The sequence below is a fragment of the Hermetia illucens genome, chromosome 1 (genome assembly GCF_905115235.1).
Source record: "Hermetia illucens chromosome 1, iHerIll2.2.curated.20191125, whole genome shotgun sequence".
Lineage (NCBI taxonomy): Eukaryota > Metazoa > Arthropoda > Insecta > Diptera > Stratiomyidae > Hermetia > Hermetia illucens.
This window is the reverse complement of record NC_051849.1, coordinates 77,890,207-77,905,043: the sequence shown is the minus strand read 5'-3', so window position 1 is coordinate 77,905,043 and position 14,837 is coordinate 77,890,207. Positions and strand designations below refer to the sequence as shown.

General features: G+C 43.2%; 1 protein-coding gene across 2 annotated transcripts in view; it reads right to left on the bottom strand.

Annotated features, from left to right (window-relative positions):
• The window catches only part of LOC119660021 (protein N-terminal asparagine amidohydrolase), a 179,768-nt gene extending 165,321 nt beyond the window's left edge, over nucleotides 1-14,447 (bottom strand). For both annotated transcript variants that reach the window (XM_038068561.1, XM_038068487.1), the window contains exon 1: nucleotides 14,190-14,447. The gene's annotated coding sequence lies outside the window, so the exon portion shown is untranslated. The remainder of the gene's footprint in view (nucleotides 1-14,189) is intronic.
• Nucleotides 14,448-14,837: the final 390 nt, after the last annotated feature.

Here is a 14,837-nt window from a genome sequence, read left to right as displayed (position 1 = left end):
TTTAAAGTCGATGAACAGATGGTGCAACTGTTGTCCATATTCCAACAGTTTTTCCATCGCTTGCCGCAGACAGAAAATCTGATCTGTTGCTGATTTGCCTGGAGTGACGCCTCTTTGGTATGGGCCAATGATGTTCCGGGCGTATGGGGCTATCCCGCCTAGCAAGATAGTGGAGAATATCTTATAGATGTTACTCAGCAACATGATACCTCTATAATTGCTGCACTGTGTGATATCTCCCTTTTTATGTATGAGACAGATAATGCCTCGTTGCCAATCGTCAGGCATTGATTCGCTGTCCAATACCTTGATCACAAGTTGATGAACCACTTGGTGTAACTGGTCGCCTCCATATTTAACCAATTCGGCTGTAATTCCATCGGCTTCTGGCGACTTATGATTTTTTAGCCGATGAATTGCACGGACTGTTTCTCCTAAACTTAGTGGTGGCAGTATTTGTCCGCCGTCTTCAGTTGGCGGGACCTCCAACTCGGTTGTTCAGTAGTTCATCAAAGTACTCAACCCATCGCTCTAATATGCCCATTCTGTCGGCAATGAGATTTCCCTCTTTGTCTCGGCAGGATGAGCATCGAGGTGTATAAGGCTTCATCCTGCTGACTTGTTGGTAAAACTTCCGCGTCTGGTGCGGTTGCTCCCTGTACTTTTCTAGGTCACAGACTTGTTGGTTCTCCCAGGCTTCCTTTTTCCGTCTGTGAAGTCGCTTCTCCGCTCGACGGAGTTCGTGATAAGTTTCTGCGCGTGCCCGCGTTCTTTGAGAACTGAGAACAACATTACTCGGTATGCGGCATTCTTCCGTTCCGTTGTTAGCTTACATTCATCGTTCCGACTCCTTTTGCGGCTGGGGCCAAGTATGTTATACCTTAGATTAAGTTTAACTATTAAGGTAGTCTCTAAGCTAGTTATAAGTTTATGTTGATTCATTCTAGGAAATAAAAAATTGCTGTTTTGCAAAAAAAAATTGTTGTTTTACGATTACATGCGCATACCCTGTATCATGGGCAAGTGACCTGCTCCAGCTGGAACTGTGCTCTCCGGTGAGAGGATTGAATCCATTATCGGAGTTGAGAAAGCACCTAGATGGTCACTAATAGCATGAGACTTTCCTCGGACACCAACTTGTCGTGCTGACCCTGTAGTAGTTCGTTGCTAATCTGTAGTAGTTCACTACTACTTGCTGCCCGGATTTCAAAGTCCTCACCAGTCTCACCACCTTATGTTCCCTACGGAGAAAAGGAAGGCATACTTTCCGCCCCTAATGAGAAAAACTGGAAAACCGACTACGACCGATCTGTCCGTGGCACTGCTGCTTAAATCGTCCAGAAAATGGAAGAAGAATCCTTGACAGGATGAAACTTTTGCCACAAAGGAGGGAAGACTCAGTACTAAATTTTGCTGCCGGAATCTGCGTTTCCGCTTCTACCAAGAACAGCGGAAGAAAAGCTGATGATGGGAACGGATCCATATGGACCAAGGGAAAGGCAAAGCAAGGGAAGCCATTAAGGAGCCGGGCACCACCGGGTGTGTGTACATATGTATATCCAGAGAAATCGTAAGTTTCGACGGAAGGTGGGAACAAGCTAGTAATCCCCGCAAGACCTTCATTGAAAGGCAGCAGACTCTGCAGTTAGCAATGGTTCTTCGGTAGATACGAGACTACAGTTGTGTATACAAACATGAAGATGGCATGCAACGCTGGTAAAATTGCAGACCTGCACTTATGTCTTTCTGGTACAAGAGTCATGGGTTCGGTTCAACAAAATCTGTGTTACTGGATCAGTAAAAGGGGCTAGGATCTTCTGTGGTGAGAGGTCGTAAAGAGCGAGATATCCAATTTGTTAGAAGTAACCATGCTGAGACAATTCCGCACCCAGGACCTAGCTGTGGTCAATTCACAATATCAGTAAAGTAAGGGATTTGGTAGTAGACGCGGAGTCAACTGGCCTTGAACTCTTAATAGGTTGTGATGCGAATGCTTAGTATATTTGATCTAATCTCTTTAGCTGGTCACAATACTGTGAATGAGTGATGTGCCCCTACATTCGTGGCAAGTTATTGATCTAACAATCTTCCCTTGAAAGATGTTAGCGTTGATTACAGACTGGCGGGTGCCAGACGCTACTTAGAAATTCTGTCTGACTATTGGGGGCGAATAGATTGTAATACAAAGACGGAATCCTAGGAAAACGGATTGGGCAAAGTTTAATGAGCTATTTGGCAAGAAAGTGCAGATCCTTACGCGACTAAAGACTTCTTTGGCGATAGAAGCTCAATTGGAAATTGTGAATCGTACATTTTTGGAGTGCTCAAATCAAGATGCTTGTCCTAGTGTCCTCGTCTATGCGGCAGATGGAGTTCTTTCTTCGCCCTTTTCAGAGACAATCTAAAATGGCAATGCATCTTCTAATACGCAATATTCTCCCTTTTTCTTCCATTTTAATACCCCTTACCTTACTCAATATACTTCTCCCAATTTCCTTTTTCCCTTCCTCAACATTCATTTACATCAAATATTATATTTAAAATTTCATTTCATTTCATTCATTTTCATTTTTATTTTATCAAAACCTACTCTGAGTTGCCTCTCGCTAAAATTCTAAAACTCATGTTTAAATATGATGACCGATTAAAAGGGAACATTGACCTTGCGTTTGAGCTTGATCGGTTCATTTATCTCGAAATGCAGGCTTAATGGTTGATCTGCTTGAGGCTAGTGGGATTGCATTTTTGTGCATGGACATTAGCAGGATCGAGACCGGCTGATCGATTCAAAGTGGAGCAGCTGGACCGGCAGTTGATTCGAGGCCGCTATGTAAACACCATCTTTTTCTTGGTGAAATGAAGAGTTGCATTAGGTTAAAAAAAAGTGACAGTGAAGAAATTCGCTTGCGAACGAATTGGAGTCCCAGGTAGATGACATATTTGGAAGCGTTTTGTCACCGCTTAAAAGAAGTGTTATTGGTAGTGGTCAAAGAAGTTCACCCCAAATCTTTTGTCCCAGAAGAAATCTGATGGACATACTCCTTTCTTGCAAGGAAAACTGAATTAGTATTAGTCGGTGTTGGAGTTTCGGACGGGTGAGAAACTAGGGTGCCCCCGAATAAATGGAAGGAAGGCCAATAGTCGAAAATTTTAACAATTTGACGTTTTTGTTGAGACTTTCTTGTGTGTTTTGCTGTGGCGGCCGCGATTGACTGATAAATCTAATGGGTTTTCTCGTCATCGATAATTTCCAAATGTTTACCAAACTTGTCAAAATTTCGATTTTATCGAGGAGCAATATAACCACAAGAAAATGTGCGAAGCTACCATTGAAGAAAGTCGTTAAGCGGCACAATGCAAAGTTGGTTTGGGATGTTAGGTAACTACCAAGAATTAACCCCGTAAACAAAGTGTGATCATATTCAACGGTGGAGTGAAGGGTGCAAGAAAGAGTAGAGTAGTAGCTGCAACAGGTCTCTTTTGGGCCTCGGAGAAATTCAGGCTCCCGATACATATGAATGGAAGGTGCAAAATGGTTTTTCTCAGAATGCGGCTATGTGGGGTATCAAATGAAAAGGCTCAATTAGTACTTTTCGCAACTGGTCTCATATTCGATATCGGGTGAAATGCGAAACGGCCTGAAAATACATCCTGTTCCGATATCTACACAAATAAAGTTGATAATAATATGTTAGTATTTTTTAGAAATTTAGTCGGAAACGCCCCTTAAGTTCATGCAAGAATGACAAAATTTGGCACGTGCATAAGGGATAACATAAGGCATAACTTTGGTTGATTGAAGGAAATCCAACTATTATTAACAAAGTTATAGAGGCAGAAACTTTTACATTTTGTATGAAAGTCGTGCAGTCTAAAACGTGTATGACGTCATCATAACATATCAATTCGTCAATACCACAACAAAGTGAGCTCACGTGAGTGGGGGGTCGTAGGGAAACATTTCGATTTACTTTTTTAATCATTTACATATCAATATCAATTACTCGAGACAGACATATGTATGTATTTATATGTATGTGTTAATGAAGCTTTGGGGTAGTGCCTAATTCAGATAGAGATATTTGTACATTGAGCAAGCGGTATTCAGTATACGCACTTTTCACGTATATATGTATACTTTTATGCACAAAGTAAATCGAAAATGGTAAATTTATATACATGCATATAGAATACAGGATCCGGTAATAGGCAATCTTTGTTAGTTTAGCGTGAGCATAATATCTACGTCTGTAATATGTACGATTTCTTGTAGTTTGAAAAAGGTATGAAGGATCATTTTAGATTTTTAGCCATATAAGAATGGGAAAATGTGCGTAGAAAGTTTCTCACATAAGATGAACACAAAACCTTTATACCCGAAGCGCCAGCTTCCGGTATTCAGACGAAAATGGTGTTGTTACCAGTGAGATATTAAGGGCTACTATATTTTCATTTCAACATTTAAAAGCACCATGAATAACATCTTTTCAGTTATGCTAAAGGAAGGTAAAGAACATTCGGAGTGTCTGCTAAGAAATGGTTTTCTAGCATGTCTTGCTGATCATTCTTGCTGAAATATTTGGAGAGACTAGTGGAGTGTCATATTCGTGAGAAGGCGCTTAAGCCACACCTACTAAATGAAAATAAACATTCTCAATAGGGTGGAAACTCCTGTGAGTCGGCTCTTCATAAATAAAGGACGCAACTCTGAAGTACGTGATGGGGGTGTTCCTGGACATTGACTCGGCTGTGGGTCTTTCCAATTTTGTGATGCCACCAGAGAGCATGAACTTCTGTGAAGTATGTTATATGGTCCACCGGTATGGGAACTGCGAAATCTGTCAATACCCAGCCAAGCTTTTGCGGATAATATGGCTGTGTTCGCTGTTATTACAGACCTCGGAACGGTATGTGGAAATATATAATCCGCTGTCGATTTGATTGACAATTGGTGCTTCACGCATGGACTTTCAGTACATTAAAATAAAACCACAAATACCATTATTTATTAAAGGGAGAAAATTGGACGGTCTTTTCCTTCCAGAGATGAAGGGAATATCGTCTCAACTTTAAGCAAAGATGAAACGAACTCTCATAATTTGTGGGTTGTGCAGATGGAGCTTTACCTCCACGTGGAGACCGGGGCTTGAAGCAGGCAAGTATATATCATTAGGCCGATGTTCGTTTATACATCCGTAGTGTGGTGGGCTAAGTTGAAACCCAAGAATCTTCATTGTAAGCTCGCTTTACTGCAAAAAGCTGAATGTCTGAGTATTACCGGTGCCATGAGCAAGACATCCGGTACATCTCTGAATGCAGTAATCAACTTCCAGGACTTAGATATATACATATATTCAGAACACTGTAATGAAAGTTACTTTAGGACTCTGGTTAAGCGGTCGTGAGCGGAATAGAGCATTGGAAGAGCCGGATCCATTTTTTGTAATGGCTTCTCATTGTACGATCCCTCTCCATCTGCTTGGTAGAAGATATAAAGTTATGCTTAAACGTAGAGAAAACTGAGACGAAGCAGAAGACTTGCGGGATATACTGAGGTCTTCTAAACTGATTGCTTAAAAACAGAACTTGCTTGTACGTTTCGGATAAAAACAAAAAGTGGGACTTTTTTCTTCGGTCTTTCGGGCTGAAGTATATGCGATCTTAAAAGTAGCAACCTGGGTCATTGACGAGCGATTCAAAATACAAATACGAGCAAGTTGCAGCGATATTCAAGACGTCTCGAGGGCGTTGCGCAGTCCTTTGATCACCTTCAAAATCGTTGACAAATTCTTTGAACTCTATCTAGATTCAATTGTTTGGTGGAACTATTCTAGGTATTCGGCCACTGTGATGTAGGGGCAAAAAAAATTTCGAAAGTCTTAGCAAAAGACGTTTCAACCTCTCCCATGCCGCAACCGGAAGCAGCAATAGGAGAGTCAGTAGCATTGGCTAATGCTTCTAGCAAAAACTGGGAACAAGCTTTCCATAGGAATAAGTAACAGAGCTTAAATGAGGTTAGACACACCAAACTTTTCTTGTCGGAACCAAATAAATATATTGGACATATTTCCAGAATAGGGAAAGGGATAGAGAATAATTCTGTGATTAACCCCTAATTGTTTGCAAGATTCTGATGAACTTTACAAACTGAATTACGCCTGCCCGTGTATTGTTCCGGCGCCATCAAAAGCCAGCCAGAAATGAGATGGTCGGACATCTTTAACGCCGAATAACACCTTCTTATTTTTCATTTTCAGCTTCACGTCTGTTTCGGTTTTAATTCTAGGCGATATCCCGTATTGTATTTCAGATTCTGATGCATTCCCACGCAACGAATTAAAGGACACATGAAATCTTTGTTAATAACGTGAAGCGACTGAAATGTCAAAAAGGACCCTTTCATATTTCCGAACCTGATTGGCAGTCATGCAAATGCGTGTCGACGGGACACTTCACTTGTTGAATTCATTTAACATAAATAGGTTAAGATAATAATAATCATCTTATTTACACTATTGTAAGAGTCATGGAACATAATTAAACAATTGTATTTTGTAATGCGTTCGATAGTCCTACGAAACTCGCTGGTAATAGAATACCGCGATGACACGAACTAGTTATGTATCAGTCAGGTGTTCTGTATTGTAAATAATCTAAAGTAGGTTACGAGTCATTTTCCCTTTAGGAATATGAGCCGGCTCTTTTGTTATTCATGTAAGCTGATTCACATACTACTTGGGATATTGATGTTTGCAGAAAAATTGAAAGGTAGAACGTGCAAATTTGTATATATAGAGTAAGTAAATGTAGATTCAGACAGTCATCATCATCAACGGCGCAACAACCGGTATCCGGTCTAGGCCTGCCTTAATAAGGAACTCCAAACATCCCGGTTTTGCGCCGAGGTCCACCAATTCGATATCCCTAAAAGCTGTTTAGCGTCCTGGCCTACACCATCGCTCCATCTTAGGCAGGGTCTGCCTCGTCTTCTTTTTCTACCATAGATATTGCCCTTATAGACTTTCCGGGTGGGATCATCCTCATCCATACGGATTAACTGGCCGCCCACCGTAACCTATTCAGCCAAATTTTATCCACAACCGGACGGTCATGGTATCGCTCATAAATTTGGTCATTGTGTAGGCTACGGAATCGTCCATCCTCATGTAGGGGGCCAAAAATTCTTCGGAGGATTCTTCTCTCGAACGCGGCCAAGAGTTCGCAATTTTTCTTGATAAGAACCCAAGTTTCCGAGGAATACATGAGGACTGGCAAGATCATAGTCTTGTACAGTAAGAGATGGTGAGACGTTTCCAGCAGAACAGTTTTTGTAAGCTGAAATAGGCTCTGTTGGGTGCCAACAACCATGCGCGGATTTCATCATCGTAGCTGTTCTCGATTGTGATTTTCGACCCTAGATAGGAGAAATTGTCAACGGTCTCAAAGTTGTATTCTCCTATACTTATTCTTCCTGTTTGACCAGTGCGGTTTGATGTTGTTGGTTGGTTCGTCTTCAGTGCTGACGTTGCCACCATATATTTTGTCTTGCCTTCATTGATGTGCAGCCCAAGATCTCGCGCCGCCTGCTCGCTCTGGATGAAGGCAGATTGTACGTCTCGGGTGGTCCTTCCCATGATGTCGATATCGTCAGCATAGGCCAGTAGTTGGGTGGACTTGAAGAGGATCGTACCTCTTGCATTTACCTCAGCATCACGGATCACCTTCTCGAGGGCCAGGTTAAAGAGGACGCATGATAGGGCATCCCCTTGTCGTAGACCGTTGTTGATGACGAATGGTCTTGAGAGTAATCCTGCTGTTTTTATCTGGCCTCGTACATTGGTCAGGGTCAGCCTAGTCAATCTTATTAATTTCGTCGGGATACCGAAATCTCTCATGGCCGTGTACAGTTTTACCGTGGCTATGCTATCATAGGCGGCTTTAAAGTCGATGAATAGATGATGCAACTGTTGTCCATATTCCAACAGTTTTTCCATCGCTTGCCGCAGACAGAAAATCTGATCTGTTGCTGATTTGCCTGGAGTGAAACCTCTTTGGAATTGGCCCATGATGTTCTGGGCGTATGGGGCTATCCGGCCCAGCAAGGCAGCGGAGAATATGGTACTCAGCAGCGTGATACCTCTATAATTGCTGCACTGTGTGATATCTCCGTTTTTATGTATGAGACATATAATGCCTCTTTGCCAATCGTCAGGCATTGATTCGCTGTCCCACAACTTGAGCACAAGTTGATGAACCACTTGGTGTAACTGGTCGCCTCCATATTTAACCAATTCGGCTGTTATTCCATCGTCTCCTGGCGACTTATGATTTTTTAGCCGATGAATTGCACGGACTGTTTCTCCTAAACTTGGTGGTGGCAGAAGATTCAGACAGTAGGAGAAGTAAATTCGTTTTAACTACCTCACGGGTTTAAAAAATATCCTCCAACATCCTCAATTCCAAAAGGCGTAACTATCTTCTAATATCATTCAAGATATTTCCCATCCCCAACTTAATAGACCAGACCGGAGCGGTCGGCTATTAAGTTTCAACATCAGTGGAGCTACATTCTTTGCGAGTGCATATTCACGGTAAATTTAATAATTTTGGAATAGGTGTGCCCTCTTAATTGACTTCGGACAACTCGGATTGTTTTTGGCGGTCGCGCAACCCCTTATGCCATTACGCTGCTTAGCCCCGGAATTGAAGTTGGGGCAAACAAGGAATTTGGGGACCTTCAATACTGTCGTCGAAGAGCGTCGGTACATTCGAGATTTCAATCATAAACTGTGGTTAAAAGCAAAAGATCCTAGTCGTAGCCAGTTCATCTCCGAAAAAAAGCATTCCCTTTTTGTTGCTTCTTACGACAAACAGTATTCTCTGTTCGGGCGAATTCTATACCCCCAACTCATAGGGGAGTCATTACCGAATTTTCCGAATTTTCGTTGGCGTGTTCTGAGTTCTGGAGTAGTTCCACTATACGTGCGTTGCATTTTATCGTTAGAGAGAGACTTGGGTGCAAGGCTTGTGATATTAATGTAAAATGATGTGTGGAAAGCGATGTTCCTGCTTGCATTTACTAAGTAGCTAATAAAGGAATACACAAGCGCGAATTGACAAGCACTTCGGTGGAGTTGAACTTAGGTGCGGGTGGAACTAAACAATCAATTATCATAAATTTTCGAAGTGGGAGTTACATCTGTCAACACTAAGAAGACAAAGATTGGTCATTTTCATCGTGTTTCAGAAGACAGCGGTCCAATTTGTGTGTATGGCCAATCTGGACACAAAGCGAAAACTTATGCCTTGAACAAGTGTTGTGCTCTTTTCAACGATCGGGATATGCTGAAAGAAGACCTGACTTATGTTCCTGATTCGGGGTGGTGCCAGGTCTTCCAAGAAGAGTTGCAGATATAGCTCCACATCCTGCAAGTGAACATGCTCAGAAGTGCAACTGCTTACAATTTGACGGGGCAGATGATTCAAGAAAGATGAGCTGACTTGTTGATATATCTGGATATAATCAACTTGTAAGGGGCTGAGGAAAAGGCTTCGTTTGGATTCGTTGCACGGAAGTGACTTTTTTTCAGCGTTTACCTCACAACGAATTCGAAACAGGGAAGAAATAAATCTAGTGTGAGGAGACTTTAACGCCAGAGCCTTCGAATGGGGCATGCCTAACCAGATTTTCGAGATACCCAAATTTTGAGTTGGCCATCAGGACGGAACTGTGAAGTTTACAATGCATCTTATTTATCGTAGCTTCCGATCCGTGCACTGGTAGACGGCTGAAATCACAAACCTTAGATTTTGGTGGTTTGCACAAGAGAGCTAAAAAGAACTTGGCGGTCAAAGGGTATTATAGGTCCCAGGACAAAACGTGGATTGGTAGTTATTACCAGACCCTATCTCCAACTCATTTCCACTTGGTACTCGCTGGGAATGCGTTCTAGATTATCAAGTGCAGACGGGGAAGGATGAAGCGAGTCTCTCGCGCCTAAGAACGGGACAAATTGTATCAACTGGTCCTCCGGGTTGGGAGTAGGGTAGAACTGATAACCTTATCCGAAAAATAATTGTTATGAAGCCACAAAAGGAGGCTCGGATTCAATGGAACCCAAAACGATTAACCCAGTAACAAGGCACTATACACTGCTAGATGTTGAGGGCTTATGATGTGTACAAATAAACTTCCCCAATATATAAGTCCAACCATCAAGTGTGGGTACTACTTATTAGATGTACTGTGGCTTTCTCTGGTAGTAATGCAGGAGAGAGAGAGAGAAAGGGCAATGAGTGCACCGTGTGTGTGGTGGGGGAGAAGCACTCACGCCGTGTTGGCCCATTATACTCGCGAGCGTAGCGTGAGAAAGGACCAAAAGTCCTAAATAATTATAAGCGATAGTGGTAAATTCAGTGTAAGTAAATTAAGTGAACAACGTAGGAGAGCAGACTGATTTTATGTTATCTTTTTCAATATTATATATTTTTTTATATTATTGGAAAAGATTTTAAAGAAAATCGTCAGCATCAAAAAAGAAAGAAACAACAAGAAATAGCACTGGTCAACTAAAAACAATAACGATAAGGCTACAACTTTTAGGCCATTGATGATTTCTCCTATCTAGGGTCGAAAATCAGAACCGTTAATAGCTACAACGACGAAATTACCGCCATGTTGTTGGCAGTCAACAGAGCCTATTTTAGTTAACACAAATTAATCCGCTCGGAACATCGCGCCATAGGATCAAAGCTCTTACTGTAGGTGGGTAGGTATCAGTGGCCGCACCGAGGAGCCCAATTAGCGGCGTGGTGCGCAGTTATGAGAGCAGGGAGACAGAGTCTAGCCGGCTCGGATCGTCAGAGCCAGCCCGTAACAATCACGAAGGAAAGCAGCTCTCCCGCCCTGCAGCTATGAATCTCTGTGAGGTCCCCAAAGAATGGTTCACCCAGTATCCGTAGCCTGACTCTAGCTAGAGGTGAGCAATCGCAGAGAAAGTGCATGAGGGTTTCCTTTCCTTTTCCGCAGCTTCGGCAACGCTATGAGGCCAGTGCCCCGTGCAGACCGCCGTAATCTCGCATGCATTTGCACGCGCTATAAGCGAGCCAAATTCCCCTTGACTTGGCACAGCTCGTAAGCCTTCGCCATCTAACATAAGGCCCGCGGCTGCTAGGTAGTGCGAGTAGACTCCGCCCCTGACAGTCGCAGGGTCAAATACCGACTGTATTCACCGAAGGGCTGCCAAGAGCAGAGCAGAGTTTGGCCAATCCGTCAGCCCGCTCATTCTCCTCTATGTTCCTATGCCCGGGAACCCAGAGGAGGGTGACCTTGAGTGTGGCGCCCAGACGGTTCAGCAATGCCCCACCAGCCCGGAAGATGTCATCGCTGAATACAAGGCCTTGATGCCGCTTAGCTGTCGGTCAGAATGACTATGTTGCGCTTGGGGTTCGAATCTCGCTCCAGCTATCGACAGACTTCCAATATCGCCAGTACTTCCGCTTGGAATACACTGGCGAAACCTGGGAGACCATACGACTTGGATACACTGTGTGTATTCGAGAAAACCCCCACGCCGACTCCACAGGCCATCTTTGATCAATTGGTAGAAGACAGTGAACCTGTAAGTTGTCATGTATTCCTCGGAGTTTTGGGTTAGTAGCAAAAAAATGAAGTTTTATTCGCGTTCGAGAGAAAAATTTTTGGCCCGTTACAGGGGGATGGACGATTCCGCAGCTTATATAACTTCGAATATTATGAGCAATACCATGACCGCCTAATTGCAGATCATCCCCACTTGATAGGTTCAGTGAGCGGGCCACTTAACCGGTATGAGTCAGTATGATCCAAATCGGGAAGTCTATTAGATGGTATCTCCAACGAAGTGTTGAACTGAAGCTCATTATGTCAAGATTGACTGATGGTTTTAGCGCGCGCGGTCCACAATTGTGACTGTCGGCAAGTGGTGCTCCTTGTGAGGTTAAAAGTAAGAAACGCTATCAATTCTGCTAGGTGGTGTGAAATACCGAAGGTGCTAGAAAATTATTCCCATTTTCGAGGATACATTTTGCAGATATTGAGGCACTAATCAGGGGTCCGGATAGCTGAGTGGTTAGAGCGCAAGGCAGTCATACGGAAGGTGGCGGTTCAAATCTCACTGGTGGCAGTGGAATTTGCATCGTGATTTGACGTCGGATACCAGTCGACTCAGCTGTGAATGAGTACCTGAGTCAAATCAGGGTAATAATCTCGGGCGAGCGCAATGCTGACCACATTGCCTCCTAGTGTACCGTCTTGAATGAAGTGCTCTAACACACTTCAAGGCCCTGATCCAACATGGATTGTTGCGCCAACGATTATTATTATTAATCAGGGGACTAACAGCACCTTGCGCTACGGGATTTGGCAAGGCCCGGGTAAAATGATGGTTATAGCTCAGGTAGTGTAGCCATTTAACCTGACTTCGAGCCTTAGGAATGCTTGATACAATAGCCTGCTACTATTTGAGATACCTGATGAATCGCATCTGATCGGATAAGCGGATGATGTTGCGACACTAGTCGGCAAAGCGCGGTCGAACAAACTCAGCGCACACTTGGAATGGCGAAGCGATGATTCAGCAGATGGACGCCTGAGCAGGAATTCACCGTAGTTCCAGAAAGCCCGAAGTGGTCGTATTGGAGGACAGGGTTTCCATAGTCCTCCCTGTTCAGGTTGGTGAAATCATGTTCTTGTCGAAGGCAGTGGTGAAATATCTCGGCATCATTATAGAAACGAAGAGCTACTTCGAGTGGAATCGAAACGCTGCAGACAAGGCTACAACTAGAATTATTGCGATTTTCCAACTGATTGCCAATGTCGGAAATATTTTATACAGTAGACGTTTGCTGATGAGTGCCAGAATAAGCAGATGTACCGTAAGCGCCTAGCGCAAGTATAGCTATGAAGAGCTTTGCGAGTTATGTCCTCCTATCGCATCGTTATCTCAGTAATTGTGATAACAGCAGTTTTCCCAATCGCTCTCCATGCTGCAGACCGTAGTTCTACAGATCTCAGAATAAGAGGAAAATAAGGATGTCGATTGTGAAGAGGGAGAGCCCTCACTCTGCCCATGGCATCAATCCTGGGAAAGTGAATCGAGAGGTAAATGGACCGTGCATCTCATCAAAACGATCCGTGTGCGTGGTCTAATCGAGCTGCTCAGCGGGCATGGATATTTTCGGTGTCACCAGCATACAATCGAGAAATCAAGGTCGTTCGACTGCAATCACTAATCATTGTGGCTATATTGCAAAATGAGGACACATGAAGCAAAATGGCTTCTTAAATTCGAGGCATTGTAAAGACGAAAAAAAGAGGGACTTGGATAGTAGAGAAACAGAGTAACTGAGCCACAGGATGTGTGCTCCTACAGTGAATAGAGCTTGTATGCCTCCTCTTGACACCTTTGTGGAGTATGGGGGATCCACACAGTCTCAGGTTTCAATGGGACTGTTTCATTTTCACAATCATTACACCTAATGCTGTGCAAGTGATACGCGCACAGCAGCGAGACAACACGAATACGAACACAAGCATATAAGAAAACCAGGATTCGAAGCCGGGATAACGAGATCGGCAGGCTGGCGCTCAACCGTCTCGACCATGACACCCTCCGAATAGGTTTTGCCTGAAGTAATTTGCTCTAAACGTAACAGGGAGCGTGTTAGCCGGTAGTCTAAGGTGGAAATCAAAACTAGTTTTAGTCCACAGGATTGGTTTAAGCGCAGCTGGAACATAATCCGCAGGTGGGAAACGAGATCTAACGATGTTTGTATCGTTCGTTGCTCCATATCTAGTCAGAAATTAGTGCGTTCCCAACCCGGGCAAAGATAATAGCGAACGCGGCATGCGAGCTTCAGAAAATCTTTGCTATTAGAAAATTACGTCTTAACTAAGAGGAATCTTGTCAGGTGGTGTACACCGTTGGCAGTTGCAGCTGGATAGGAAACTAACTTAGATACAAACGAAACTAAATCATTTCTGAAGCCAAACATTCAACTTATATGATATGAAGAGCTTTATAACGGTACCGGCTTCTGCCTGCCATGACAGGCGGTTATGATTCGCAATTGAGGGAATTTAGGAAAATTTGGCCTTGCATCGGTCACAAGCATAGAGTCTGCTTTAAATCAACTTATTTCTAACTCACCACAGTAAATGAAGCAAGTATTTAGCTCCAAAGGCCTGAACTCCACTAGAAACACTCTCACTTGAACCGGAATTAATGGCAAATTCTAATTGGCGTCCACTGAACAACGTCATTAACCGCGCGGAATTTATGGAAACATCAACCAAGAATTGTTTTGGCGGCTTCAGAGCATAAATCCAATGATTTCACGATTTTTCCGGATCATTTGCGAAATGTCTCTGACACTCTGCACTGGATCGTATTATGACAGTTCTCGACTTGTTGATTTCACCAATTTGGCTGACAGTTCTCATCCTGTTAACTTAATTAGGATTGGAGAAACGCCAGCGCCAGAAAAATATGTTGTGGTAGTTAGTGCAGACTATATGGGGTGACAAAAATTGGTGGTCGAAGGTTGAAATATTCGATACAGCGAATTATCCATCTGGTTTCGATCTCTGATTAAAGCTTCTCCCAAATATAGGAACCTCCGCAGCGGAGACAAATTGGGTTATTCAAGTCTAATTTTAAATCTTACTCAAAAATAAGTCCCAGGTTGATGGGTTTATCCTAGAAACCAGACCTACAGTCGAAATTCCGCTAAGTAGAAAAGTCCTCTTAGTGAAGTATTTTTTCTTGCCAGTTCTGTACTCCCAAACTAACGTGCGA